Source organism: Eschrichtius robustus, chromosome 2 (assembly GCF_028021215.1).
Source record: "Eschrichtius robustus isolate mEscRob2 chromosome 2, mEscRob2.pri, whole genome shotgun sequence".
Classification (NCBI taxonomy): Eukaryota; Metazoa; Chordata; class Mammalia; order Artiodactyla; family Eschrichtiidae; genus Eschrichtius; species Eschrichtius robustus.
Window position 1 is genome coordinate 50,953,149 of NC_090825.1, and position 14,743 is coordinate 50,967,891.

Here is a 14,743-nt window from a genome sequence, read left to right on the forward strand (position 1 = left end):
CTAAGAAATTATAACCAGGCTTTACTCTGCTATTGTAGTGTAAAAGCAATACTTCTCAGGAATCTACAGATAAAGTCCTGCTGAAAATGAGAACAAGCTTAAATTGTAAAACACAAAGAACCCAGCAAAAGGTAAGAATAACATGTAAAATAAACAGTAGGATTTTAACTCTCCAAGAACTCTAGTTAATAGCATTACCTGATAATGACTTAGAGTATGCATGTCTTAAATCATAATAAAGGCACAAAAGAAGAATTAAAGAAGGGTTAAGAAGACATGAAGACTAGAATGAGACAGTCCAACATATTTCTAATAAGAGTATCAGAAAGAGAAAATAGAATGGAATGATACAACAGGACCCAAGGAAAAAGGAAGACCTTAAGAGCAACCAGCGAGAAAAGACACTACCTACAGAGGAACTACAATTAAACTGAAAGCAGGTTTCTCCACAACAAAAATTGAGGCCAGATGCCAGTAGGATAAAATGTGTAGCAGTTAATAGGCACACACACACACAAAAATGAGCAAAAAACCTTGCTACACCTCTCAGTGGACTGTTTTCTTATGAACTGAATGAGCTTCATATATTATACAAATATCTTTGTCCATTTTACTCAGTGCAATCACTGGTTGCATCTTTCTCTTGTTTTAATACTAGTTTAGTTTTTATACAGGCGAACCTGTTAATCTTACTAAAATTGTTTTAAACCCTCGAACAAGAAACTGTAAGTAAAAATGCAGAAATATTTTAATGCTTATTTAAAAAATACAATGGAAAAATTGTACTGAAATTCTAGGGGATACAAATTAGAAAAAAAAGGAGCATATAAAATTAGTAGGAACTATTGCCAGAAATAAAGAAATACATTGCATGGGATTTATAGCAAAGACTTCAGCCTAAAATAGACAAAGGGCATAAACACACAATTGGAGTGAGCAAACATGAAGGAAAAGATTCAACTCTGCTAATAGGTGATAAAGCACATGGTAAAATAATATAGAGAATCTTACACAGTGTAAATTAGCAAAATGTCAAAAAATAATTACATCCAGGTTTGGTAGTTCTGCAGTGAAACTGGTATACTTATATAATGCTGGAGGCATTGAAATTTAGATTTACATAAAATTAAAAATTCAGGAAGGACTGGGAGTTTGGGAATAGCAGTTGTAAACTATTATATATAGGATGGATAAACAACAAGGTCCTACTGTATAGCACAGGGAACTGTATTCAATATCCTGTGATAAACCATAATGGAAAAGAATACGAAAAAGAATGTATATATATGTATAACTGACTCACTTTGCTGTACAGCAGAAATTAACACAACATTGTAAATCAATTATACATCAATAAAATTTTTTAAAAGTTAAAAATTCAGTTCCTCAGTCACATTAGCCTGTTTCAGGGGCTCAGCAGCCACATGAAGCGAGTGGCTACCACACTGCTCAGCGCAGAAGACTATTTCCATCATTTCAGGAAGGTCTGCTGAACAATGCTGCTCTGGAGGACAGACATTTGGTTTTTTTAACCCTCATTACCATGTTGAAATTATTTAAAATGGGAAAATGTTTACGATAGGGTGATAAGTTTAAAAAAACAAGAAATACAAAATTGGCCTACAATTATTCTAACTGAGCAAAAGCAAATACCCAGAGAGTCAAAGTTTAGAAAATTTGTCACAAAAGTTACCTTAGATACATTAAGATGTGGGATTTGGGCATAATTTGTTTTTCATCTAAAAATGATTTTAACTTTGTCATAATACTATTTTCTCATTTTCAGAGAGCAAACGAATATAATATTGCTTGATGCTTGGGAAAATTGCCTTACAACTTCTGACTCTGTTTTCTAAGTCTTTCTCTTGGCTCCATGTAGACTGAGTGATTATTTTTCTTTATCCTTGCTATTATTTTTGACATTGTTCCTTTCTGGTAGAACACTGCATGCTTGACATAAAAATATCTGTGTGTGCCTCTGTGTGTGTGTGTGTATGTAAAAGCAAGGATAGAATGGTGAAAAAAGATAAACATTTCAAGATTTGCATCTTTAATTAGACGACATGTTTAAATTGCAACAGAAATTGCCTTTCATAATTCACAGTCGAGGGAAATGAATGTGTGTATATCACTCAGAGACTTCACATATTCATGTTGGGAAATGTAACTTAAGCACACACTAGTCAAGTTAATCAACTTGGAAAAGGAATGACATTCTTCACAAAGAGTTGCTGCACTGTTTATAAAAAATAAAAACAAGACAGAGAGAAATGGTAGTGTAAAAATTCAATAGAAATTAATTCCTGTCCACCCAAACCCCTGGGAAAGAATGGGCTATATTCCATGTTTCACTGCAGCTTTAGCAGCCAGCATGCATAACCTTCCACCATGAAATGTAGATAAGTCCCCACACAGAATTGTCCCCATTGGTCCTTTCCCTCTGTCTTCGTGTCAGCCAGGCTTCTATTATTCTTCCATTTCCTGCCTGGATCAACTTTTCCAATTTCCCTGTTACACTCCGCTGAAGGATGTTTCCCACCCTTGTGCAAGTGCTCTTTGCAGCAGGTCCAGAGAACACAAGCAGGATTTTTACCTTTTACAAAGACAGAGAGGAGTTGTCTTTACTTTGCGCTGAGACTGCAGGCCCCAGTCCATGCTGCAGCCTCACAACCTTCAAGCAGTTTTCATCAGCTGTAGGCACATTTGGTTTCTGTTATGAGTCTCTGGAATATTAGTAGTGTGAGCTGGAACATACTTTTGTGCATTCCCTGACTTTCCCCCTGGCGTCCAAATGAGCACCCCTGTAAGGGATGTGTTCAGAGCAGGAGGTAGAGGTTATCATCCCTGCCCTTGCCCGAACAGTGTCACTTTCCAGTCATCTCAGCATCTGGGGGCTCTTCATTAACTCATATACTAATCTGTAAAGTCAGTGTTACTGCATTTCCTTTGGTTTGCGATAAGATGTCAGTTTGCATTAAGAGTGTTGCGATGTGAGTTCAAAGACAAGAAAGGAAAGAAGGCCAACATGAAGCAAAACTTTTAAAACAAGACGTTTTTAAAATTAGGATAAAGCCTTGCCCAGTAAAACCTGGAGAGCAAACCAAATAGGATTTGCAACTTGGATGCTCACCCTCCAGGAGGCCTCTCAGGAGAATCTGCCAAGCCATGCTTGGCTTCTCAGGGGTGCCTGCCATGTGGGATGCTGTATCACTGCGGTCCTGGAACCTCCCATGGTCTTCCATCTGCTTAAGTCTGAGCTAAGGTGTGGGTTTGGATCTACTTACTAAGATTTCCTTAATGTGTATCTGGAACGTTATCTGAAAACATTTTTCTCTCTATGTGCCTGGAACATACTTGGATTCCATTAAGAGACGCTTTTGCTTAATGAAATCAGCTCTGTGGCTGTGTGTTATGATTTGGGGGTTCTCCATTGGGTCGTCTGCTTTAAATATCAGCCTTTCTACTGGCCATCATTATTGCTTCTTTCCATTGGATGCTGCATACCTTCCCTAAGGGGTAAGGCTGTATTAGGCTAACCTGTTGCATCTCAAAGTGTGTTTCCTAGATCAGCTGGGAACTTATTAGAAATCAAATGATCAGTCCACAGCCCAGACTCTAGGGATGGAGCCCAGCATACTATGGTTTAACAAGCCTTTCAAGTGATTCTAATGCACATTAAAGTTTGAGAACCTCTGATCTTAGCCTGTGGGCTTCAAAGTGTGTGCAAGATGATCTGAAAGAAAATATTATAACTTTATATTTTATGGTCTCTTTTTCTAATTTCTATTTTTTTATATTTTAATATGCCTGATATGTTAATATCATTATATATGTATGATTCATCAACAAATACATGTATAGTAGGAGTGCATACTTTATTTTTTTATGGATAGGGATGCATGATATACAAAGTGTGAAGACTACTTGTCTAACATTTTAAAACTCTTATGGTCTAAGTCGGCTGAGCCATTAGCCACCAACAATGTCATATATTTGCATTAATATATTTATCTCACTGCTCACTTCTAAAATGCTTTGCAAATAATCTATAGTGTTTATTCCTCCTCTTGGGCACAGAACTCTCACATTTATAATAAAGTGGTAAAAACAGCCCTCTGCATTGCATGCTGGAGACTTCTCCCCCTCAGTAGGCAAAAGAGAGAATAGTGACGGCCCATGAACAGCATCAAGGGCACCTCCCCACTCCCCACTCAGTCCATTCATGTTTGTGCATCAGAAAAGAGCACAAAAAGCCAGAAAGAGAACTCCATACCCAATATTTAACACACCCTTTCCCAACTCTCATTGCTCTGCTTAGATGGAGGAACCCCTGGGGGCTTAGGGGACACACTGTCCTCATTGGTAGTCTTCCCCACTCCCCCCACATACACCAGCTGGCACTAGCCTGGCGTGCATCCTGTGTTATACACTTATGCTCCCTTAGTGTTATGCATTTCCCTGAGCCAGGCAGAAAATATCACTGTGCACTTATTATAAATGGAAAAATTGAAGAACTAGGAGTAGGGCCAACTTAAGCTACAATAATTAAGGGCCTCAACAAAGAAAAAGTAGAAAAAAAATTATTTCATTCCTAGCACAATATTTTGCATAAGGTATGCTCTCAATAACTATGCATGAGATGAGTGACAAAGATATAAATACAGTTCGGTTCCTGAGCACTCAGTTCTGGTAATATTACGGACTACTTAAAAGCATAAATTTAGGTTTGAGTCTTGTCACTGTGTTTACAATTTGTTTGACCTTGAACAAGTTTTTTAACCTCCCTTAAACTTCATTTCCTTCAATCGGTAAATTAAGGATAAGGACAGTAACTACTTCTCAGATTCACTGGGAGAATTAAATGAGATGTAAGTGCTTGGCATGGTATCTGGCACCTAGTAAACTCCCATGAAATGTTCCTTTTTATTGCACTTTGCTAATGCTGAATCAAATGCCAAGAAATAATAAAGCGAGTTCCCACCCTCAAGTCCTGTGACAGTGAAGCCCACGACCCTTTTTGTTTTTTCCTAGCTAAAGGCTAATGATCTTACATAACTCATACTATTTTGAAAATCAGAAGTAATGCCTCTATTGGAGAGACTGACCTAAAGATTTGTTAATCACTCTCTCCTGCCCATATGTCTGTCTGCTTGGAAGAGCTATTTCTGTTCTTGAGCTAACTATTGTCAGGGGTGCAGAGTCCTTTCATTCTGTTTCACCTAATGGCACATTATACTTTACCATTACGAAAGAAAAAAAAAATTATATGCAGATCTCCATGATGGAGCCATTAAGGTGAAAACCCGATGGCAGTAAAATGATACCACATCAAGGAAGAAACAAAAGACTGCAAGTTTTCTGTCACTGTTCAGAAAAATTAATGTCTTAGGGGAGACTTTACAATATGTTATCATCAAATAAAAACACCATAGGATAATAATGGGAGTTTCCATGAACTCTTAAAAAAGGACTCCAGAAAAAGTAACGCTTTCCTTTTTTTTTTTCCAGATTCTCCCTTTGTTAATAGCAGGAAATCAATAAACATTATTTGAATTAATAATTAAATAGGAAAAAAGCCTGTAACAAAGTCATAAAGATGTCTAGGCATTACATGCAGAATTGCCTCCCTGGAATACTTCCCCCATTCATTTGTACTTGTTATGACCATATAATTCCCATCTATTATTTCACTTAAATCTCTTCAGTAATGCTATGAATCAGGTATTACTATCCTAATTCAGTTTTTGAGGCACTGAGAGGTTCAGAAAGTTGCCTGAGATCACACAGTTATAAGTAATGAAATCAAGATCTAAACCCAGAACTGTTTGATGCAGGACCACTTATGCTTTATATGGAGGTTGGAAGGTGGCCTTTATGTTAATATTTTTTCTTTCTTTGAGAAAACGTGAGCTACTGCTGTAAAATGGACTCTCCCCCTCAGGCAGTCAGATTACCGTTGCTTCCTTCACTGACTTGACCACTCTGAATGTACTAGCCTTGCCCCTTTGAGAACACTACATGTAACACTTGGATTCATACATGGTCAGCCTTGAGCGTTCAGTTTGATTCATTTAAACAAACATGGATTGAGAGCCTTCAGTGAGCCAGGCACTCTGCTAGGTGCTTGGGGAACAGAAGTAATGGATAAAACTTCATGCTCTTGGGGATATTAATCTGGAAGGAAATATACCAAAACATTAATAATGGATACCTCTGGTATTAGTATAAGTCATCCTTTCCTTTTTTTTTACTTATCTACATAAAATGTCTGTTAATATGAATTATTTTTATAAAACAGCTTAAAGAAAAAAAAAGGCTGCAAGAAAGGAAATTCTTAAGAAACCAATCTCTAATTGTGAAATGGACCTGGTGATGGCAGAACCAAGCACTGTAATTCCAGCCTCAGCTTCTTCATATCATGTAGGCGCTACTTTTTAAGGCTGCCTTGGGGAACTGTTTAATTGAGAACGTACTATGTACCAGACAATCTGTTAAGTGTTGGAGGTTATGGAGATAAATAAGATAAACTTTCTGGCCTCAAGGAATTTATAGTCCAGTGAAAAAAACTCATGGTAGTATATGATATTTTCCATGTGTATAGATACTGGTCTCTTCTGTTTGCATAAAGCTTTTGCCTTTTTGTAGAAAATAGCTGTTACATCTGTCTTAGAAACGCACATTAACATATTGGCATGAAGTGTCATCTTTTGAGAGTTACACAAAAAATACAAATTATCATTGCATGCCAATAGAAAGACAGAATAACACGAGAGAATCCCATTAGGTATAATGTTTGAAGAACTTCTAGCATTGGGTAGGAGTCTGAAGTTGGAAAAGTAGACTCAAAATGCTAAAAAAGTTCTAAGTCTTCTCAAAATCCTTCATGTAAACTGAAAAATGAGCCAGAGAGCTAAACTGGCAGCACTGAAGCTCTGGCACATAGGAGGAGCTATATGTATTTGCCATTGTTATTTATATGATAAACAGATGTCATCTTTCTACCCTTTTCCTAAATGCTCCCCAAAGAGCCTTCCTGGTTTAATTGTTTTGTGAGGCTAAAAAAAAAAAAACAAAAAAGAATTTCAGGCCTGTGTGAGCTATATTTTGGACTCTCATGACGTTTTGTCACCCCTCAGGCCATCACTCTAGATAAACAATCTCTCACATATAAGAGGAAGCCACAACCACAATGGATTTGACAATTAGTTACTCTATAACTATACATATTAGTATATGTAACTATACTGAATTGTCATCATTAGATATTAAAGTATTGATCAACATTTTGTGCCGTCCAGTTAAATGAGATGAGGAAATTTCTTTTTCTTTTAATCAAAAACTCTCTTTTGGATTAATTGAATGAGTTAAATTTGGTCAGCCCAGTTACCTCAGGTTGTTTTAAAGTCATGTCATTGTTCTGGCAATATTGATGAAGCCTGTAGCTTTAGCTAAAGAAAAATACAGCATCACCTAGCTTCGTGACATAATTAAGAACGAGGAGCTAAATGCCATTTAGATAAACCAACAGTTTAATATGTTGAACCTTAAAATTCCAGTGGATAAAAGCAGGAATTAACCAGTTGCTGCAGTTAATGACCCAGACTTTGAATATAGTGAAAATTAATGAGCTGAGTTCTTTCCAGTGTAACACATGATCACTGAATGATAACTGATCTTTGAAGATCTTTGCTACCAGGAGAAACCAATAAGCATTAGAGGTTGAAAATCTTGATTTTTGATGCAAAAAATATTTTCTAATTAAAATGTGGAAACATATATATACTTCTTTAATTTAAATATAAATGTAAGTATGTATATACATATATATTTAAAAATAAACTGATCCTAGCTACAGTGGGATAGGGCTGGTTGTCGCCATGTAACCCATGGTGCTGATTGTCATCTCAGCAAAGATTCAAGAATCTAAGACTCAGACTCCACCAGCCACAGGCTTCCGTCTGCTAGCTGTAAGAATCACAAGACCTGGAGAGCCAAGGCTTAAAGAGCTGTTTGCAGACCCCACATAAGTCCCAACCAGAGACCATAAAGAGAAAAACATTGAGAAAATCAGAGGGAAAAATGGAAAGGCCAAAAGACTCTCAAGTCAAAAAGGATGGAAGGGTGGGAGAAGAAGCCAAGACAGAATAAGATATTTTATTCTGGAAATGGAAGGAATAGTGCCTTGTAAATGTTAGTTTTCTCCTGATCAATAAGCATGAGTTTCAGGTATCAAGAAACAAAAGTTATGATGTTCAGCTCATTAACTCCTTCAACCTCAGATGCCCTGGGATATGCCCAAAAAGGCATCACAAAGGTCACCACCTACTCCCAGCTGTCCTCAGTAATGCCTTAAACAGTTAACAGTTAAGATGAATAAAAGATGATTTACAATTCAATAGTAATATTTTTAGTCTTATTTCATTGTAAGTATCACAATGTCAGGAAACTGATGGCTATTGATTTTTTGAAAGTGTTTGAATATGTTTAAGTATAGGTTTTACTCTTTAAATAGGAAAAAAAATGAACAAGGTGCTTGGTAATGCTACCCATTATTTATCAACCTCTCAACTGGGTCATGGGGAAATGTCAAAGGTCCTGCCAGAGGGCAAACCAAAACAACAGGGAGATGAAGACCAGAATACAGCCCTAAATCATAAAAGGTGCGGCCCCTCTGAGGCCTGTTGCTTCGCAAAAGGTATGCAAAGTAGCTACCAAAAGATAATTCTGTTGCACTACAGGTTTTACTCTGCTGTTAAAAGTCAAGTTTCATTTCTGACTGAACCCGAAGAGCACCAGGGCAGAGTTTGATCCAGACTCATGTTCAGTGGCCAGGAAAGTCACCAAGCCATATGTTCCCATGAAACTGACATGCGGTGAAGTGAGGGGATTACTGCAATTACTTCTTCAAAGGCTCCTGGGGAACCAAACTTGCTATGACTCTCTATCAAGAAAATACAGGAGGTTGCCACTTAAAACACAAGTTCCATAAAAATTCACTAAAAGGAAGATTATGAGAAAATTGGAGACAAAAGAGAGAGTCAACTATTATTATATAAAGATACCTTGAAAAATATCTTGTTTCTGTTCTTCTGCTTAACTGGGCTCCTCTTTCTATTGCAGGGCTTATTTTGGTATGAAAGAGTATAGTCATTTAGTAGGTACCTGCCATCTGTTCTGTGTTTATGAACTTGCATAGACCCTGTAATTACATTTAAGAATTTGAAACCTAAACTAATAACTGGGTCTCACACATGCACATGCACACACAGACACACACACTTGTGCCCTCTCTGCCCTCTGACTATTCACTGATTATGTAAACTCATGGAGCCTCCTTGAGAAATCTCCTTCATGAAAGCGTATGAAGGCTGGGCTCTGAAGCCTTCACTGAATTTGGCACAGAATTAGGATATATCCTTGTATAAGTGGAATCTATCTGAGAGGAAACCACTGGGGGTATTTGAAGAGATATCCCAGAGATCACTATCCTAGGGTAGGTCAGTTAATCCCTTTCCTCCCTAGCTATTTGCTCTGAAAAATAAAGCAAAGAATATCATCCCTTTCCCTCATCCCATTTGGTTCCCTGAGTCTTTCCTTGCCATTTGGCTTAACAGCCAACAACAGAGGTGGTTCTGAGAAGAACGACTTGGATATATTTGCTGCAACAGGAGTTCTGGTTTCCATCTCTGCTAGCTGACAACCCCCAAGTGTTTATCTGTCATCACCAAAGTCTGTGAAATGCTGAGTGGTTGTCAATGGGGTCACACCTTTCTTTCTCAGCCTAAGGGTATGTTTATTTAACCAAAGTCTCCTTCAGCTCCATATATGGTAGCTGTAAACAAATAATGTTTTAGAATGGCAGAGAAGTTTTAATACTAAAGATAATACACAACCATAAGGCTTGTGTATAAGATTATACACAACTTTGATGTATTTAGATGGGTTGCAGCCAACTTCTAACAATCCTTCACAATTTTCACTTGTTTTCCCATACATGATCTCATTTGATTCTTGCACCAACCTTTAGATACTTTGGTCTTGAATAGTTGTTATGCCTATTTCACAGCTGAGGAAACTGAGTCTTGGAGAACTTAAAGTGGTTTTCCTACAATCACAATTCTACACAGCAAAGTCTATATTTAGAGCTAAGTTTTCTGACTCCGGAACCCATTTTCCTTTTATTATGTCTTTCTGCCTTCATCTAAATATATAAACCACTGCATTAGGGACAGACTTTCAAAATAAAAAACATTTTGCTGGTTTTTAAGAAGCTATTAGCAGCTGCACAAAACACCAAGTCTGGCAAGCTTGGCAAAAGAGCAGACAGATGCAGGGCCAAGGCATTTCATAACCTAAATCCCCAGTAGGCTAACCCCTGAACTTGACCTTACTAGTCATAAAGCTTCCCAGTTGTGTTGTTCAATTTATGCCAAGTTATACTTGCTTTACCACACATCTATCTGTATGTTCATCCCTCTATCCCTCCGCAATCTGTATTATTTTTCTGAAGTTGCAGACATCAGGAAACTTTACACCTAAACAGTTCAGCATGTTTATATTTAAGTGGAGTTCAATATTTGCCTATGGTTCTTTTTTTTTTTGATTTCATTTATGTATTATGCCTCAGTTGAAAGGGTTGAAAAGGATAAAGGAGAGAAAATACAATATTTAAAAGAAAAGTGCTTATAACTTAATTTAAAGTCATCTTAACAACAACTTCCGTGTGAAACATGCTTTAAAACATCTTAATACAAAATTAAGGAATAAGTGTTTTGTAATATACTGAAAATCTCTCTGACTACAATTTTCTCTTTCTTTCTTTACACTTAAGTAATACTTTCCAGGTACATGTTGCAAAAGCTTCGGGACAAACTTTGAACTCATCTGTACTTTCCTTTATGAAATATCACTGCCTATGGTTCTTTTATAAAAAATGAAATTTGCATATAATCCAATGCACAAATCTCAAGTGTACCATTCAATAAGTTTTGCCAAATGTGTACACCCAGGTAACTCAAACTTTTATCTAGATATGGAATACTACCCTCACACTAGAAAGTTCCCTCTCATGCCCCTTCCCAGTCGATACTCTCTCCACCACTGTTCTAATATTTATCACCATGGATTAGTTTTATCTGTTCTAGAACTTCATATAAATGGAGTCATACAGTATTTACTCTTTTGTATAAGGATCTTCTCACTCAAGATTATGTCTGAGATTTACCAGTATTGTTTTGTGTATAAGGAGTTTACGCCTTTTAATTATTGAGTATTATCCTATTGTAGGAATATTCTAGTTTCTTTTTTTTTTAATTGAAGTATAGTTGATGTATGATATTCTAGTTTCTTTATCCACTTTCCTCTTGACAGACACCCAGGCTATTTCTAGTTTTTAGTTATTCTAAATAAAACTACTATGAACACTCTTAAAAAGATCTTTTTATGAATAGATTTTCATTTCTCTTAGGTAAATACCTGGAAGTGGAATTGCCAGGTCATAGGGAGGTATATGTTTAGTTTTATAAGAAACTTCCAGAACTTTTTTCAAAGGCGTTGTACCATTTTAACTCCTACCAACAATGTACGAGATGTTGTTCCATATCATCATCATTTGGCATTGTCAGTCTTTTTAATTTTAGTCATTCTGGTGGGTGTTCATCATATTACTTTTGAATTACAAAATAAGAATATTCACATTAGAGAGCATTTCCATTATCAAGGAGTGACTTAGGCAATGTCTGTGTTCATGTCCCCCTGTTACTACACCAGTGCAGGTCTCTTAAGTCCTAATATTAAGACATTAAATCCTGTTTCTCATCCTTAAAGAGCTGATTGAAAGGTTCATAACTTGGCAGTTATTTTAAAAGTTTTTGGATTCAACTTGAGCTCTAAATCACTGAAATATTGTCGAAGTTAATTTTTAGGGTGTTTTTCTATTAATACTTAGGCTTTCAAATTAATCAAAATGATCAGGTTAGCTCCTGACTTCTGCTTAACAGAAAAATAAATAAATAATCACACCTAAGTCACTAACTTATGAAATTTCTTTCACTGAATTAAATGAGCATCACCTCAGGGTGACTCTCATAGACCTCAACTGGATTAATAAGAGTAAATCATTTTAGACTAAGCATCAGTCACACATGGTAAAGTTACCTCTAAGTTAAGTTGCTTCAGTTCCTGGAGTAAGTATGTAGGCCTAATTTTGTTTCAATGTGAAATCTCCCCTAGGCCTTATAACTTATCCCTAGGAAGTTTCAAGTTTCCACGTCGCTGTTTTCTTGACTTTCCGCCATTCTCCAGGCTCTGACTCTTGCTCACTTGTTACAAAAATAACCTAAATGCTCTTAATTCTTCTCAAAAATGTATTTCAGCCCACTGGTCATGATATTAGATGTATTATAACCCATTCAGCAATTTTTCTTTGAATGAACTTTTAGTAATCAGTAGCAGTAATACAGCTTAGAGCTCTTAAAGTGGGAGAAATAAATTGTACAAGACCTGAGGCTAATGTAGCCTAGTCAAGGCCTTGGGAAACACTAACACAAAAGATAACTTGTCCACTGCTCTTTGACTGGCTTCTTTCTTTCTCTATACTTCAATTTTCCAAGATGTTAAAGGATAATATATGAGCATATGTAAGAATTTTTTAACCAGAAAATTTATAACGCAACTTTAGCATCAATTAATTTTTGTTAGGCTGATTTGGCGGCATCCATTCAGTTTCCTCCCATAACATGTAAGAAGGGCAAAATGGTTCCACAGTTTAGAGAATCTCCGTTGGTTACAGAGGCATTAAGAAGCTGGCACCCAAGGAAATGATAGGAGTTAGGCATTTTAATCTCTGTTCTGACATGCCTTTTTTCAAAAGCACTTAATACATTGCTTTGTCTCTCACAGTCCAGCTGTAAAATAATATATTGGCTCTAAAGATTTGTTAATACAGTAATCATTTGTTTAAATTACATAAAATGTCCTATATATATGAAGTTTGCATATTTTTGGAACTAAGCCACAAAACACATATTTTGTACTTCTGAAAATAAGAATACTCCATGGTTTGGAACGGTATGTACTGGCTAATTGTCCCATTCATCAAATGTACAATACATACCACAGACTCTTTATAGTTTTTTTTTAATCTGCATATGAGCCACTAGGGCCAAGGTTATACGCAGGTGAAAATAAGCAGCTATGATGGAGATGATGAAGCAGCACAGAAAAGACCTGCCTGCTTTAAAATATTTTCCCGCTAGCCTGTCTTTGGGATAAGACATCGCCTTCAGATTTTTCTATCAAAATCAATGTATTAGCAGGTAATATACCAGGATCAATTTTTATTATATGAACCACTGATGCCCATTATTCCTTCAGAGTTTAGCAGGGCCATGAGGAGAGGGGAGGGGACAGACGCAGAGACATTTTGAAAGGCTGAAGATGATGTGAAATAATGAGGCGTTGTGTGTGTGTGGCAGAGCGATGGGGGAGAACTCCAGGGAGCAGGAGGAGAGCCTGAGGGTGGAAAGCACCTGGGGGAAGAAGCTCTGCAAGAAAATCTGGGACTTTCGCCAACGATGTACTTGATTCCAGCGTTGGCCTAGGGCTGGACCCATGAGACACAAATGAGAAAGTAATGTAGGCTCTTATTTTTCAGATAAAGCCAAATTTTGCATATAAATTCTTTTGAGTTCCTTTGTTCTGACACAGGAAAGACATAGAATAACTTTGCAGGCATCACTCATACTCAGGCAAAGAATTCTGCATTTTCCTGTGTTATATAAGCCATATAGTTGAATAATCCTGGCTCATCTACTAAATAAGTATTCAAAATGTAAACTTATTATCATTGTAAAGTGCTATGTAAATACAAATTCTTTATAGTGTGATTCCAGAACTTAAATAAAAATGAAGCCACCATTTTTTTTCTGATAATAGCCCCTGACATTTTGCCACTGACCACTTTACAAAGGAATCAAATCCAAATGCTGCATTGTTTAGTCAGATTTCATTGCATTTTAAATGAGTGGAGATAAAAATAAAGATAACACATTAGGACATTTGACAGAGTTCCCTTTTAGACTTCTTCCATTTCTAATCTATCTCTAAATTGTATCCCTTTTGTTTAGTTCGCTTTATTCGATACATGCTATTTTACCTGCATCTAAAATAAAGTGTTCTGTCAACAACTAATTTCTCTCCTCTTAAAAAGTGATCACTCCATGTTTTATCATATTCACATTTGTTTGCTTTACCACAGTTAATAGAGAAAGGCTCAAGTACTTTATAATAAATTTTAGAGCATAAATTCAGTATTTATTTAGGCTTAGATTGTTAAGCAAAATTATTAGAATTTTATTACTTTTCTTTTTTCATAAATTTTTCATTTTTTCACTAAAAACACTTAGCCTTTGATAAATTAACCATAGCAAACAATAAAGGATGTCCTTTAGACTGAGACAAAAGACTGATAAAAATAATTTGTATCTTGGCTCTCTAACCATATTATGCTAGGGCCTTAATATTAAAGAGCTGTCTTCTAACTGGTAACTGAATAGCTCTTCGTTAGTTTCTCTAAAAATAAGAGTTTTTAATCTCTTCTTGCAAGCTAGGATAGTCTTATGGTTTAAATATATTTTGGAAGTTTGTTCCAACAGTTAAATTGAAAATGTCTGATATTTTCAATTACTTAAAACATTTATGATTCTAAGCTCCTAGCAGAAATCTGCTGCTGAAGGGGAAAAAT

General features: G+C 36.3%; 1 protein-coding gene across 1 annotated transcript in view; it reads left to right on the top strand.

Annotated features, from left to right (window-relative positions):
- RGS7BP (regulator of G protein signaling 7 binding protein) overlaps window positions 1-14,743 on the top strand; it is a 115,538-nt gene that overhangs the window by 59,846 nt on the left and 40,949 nt on the right. The gene's annotated exons all lie outside the window — the stretch shown is intronic.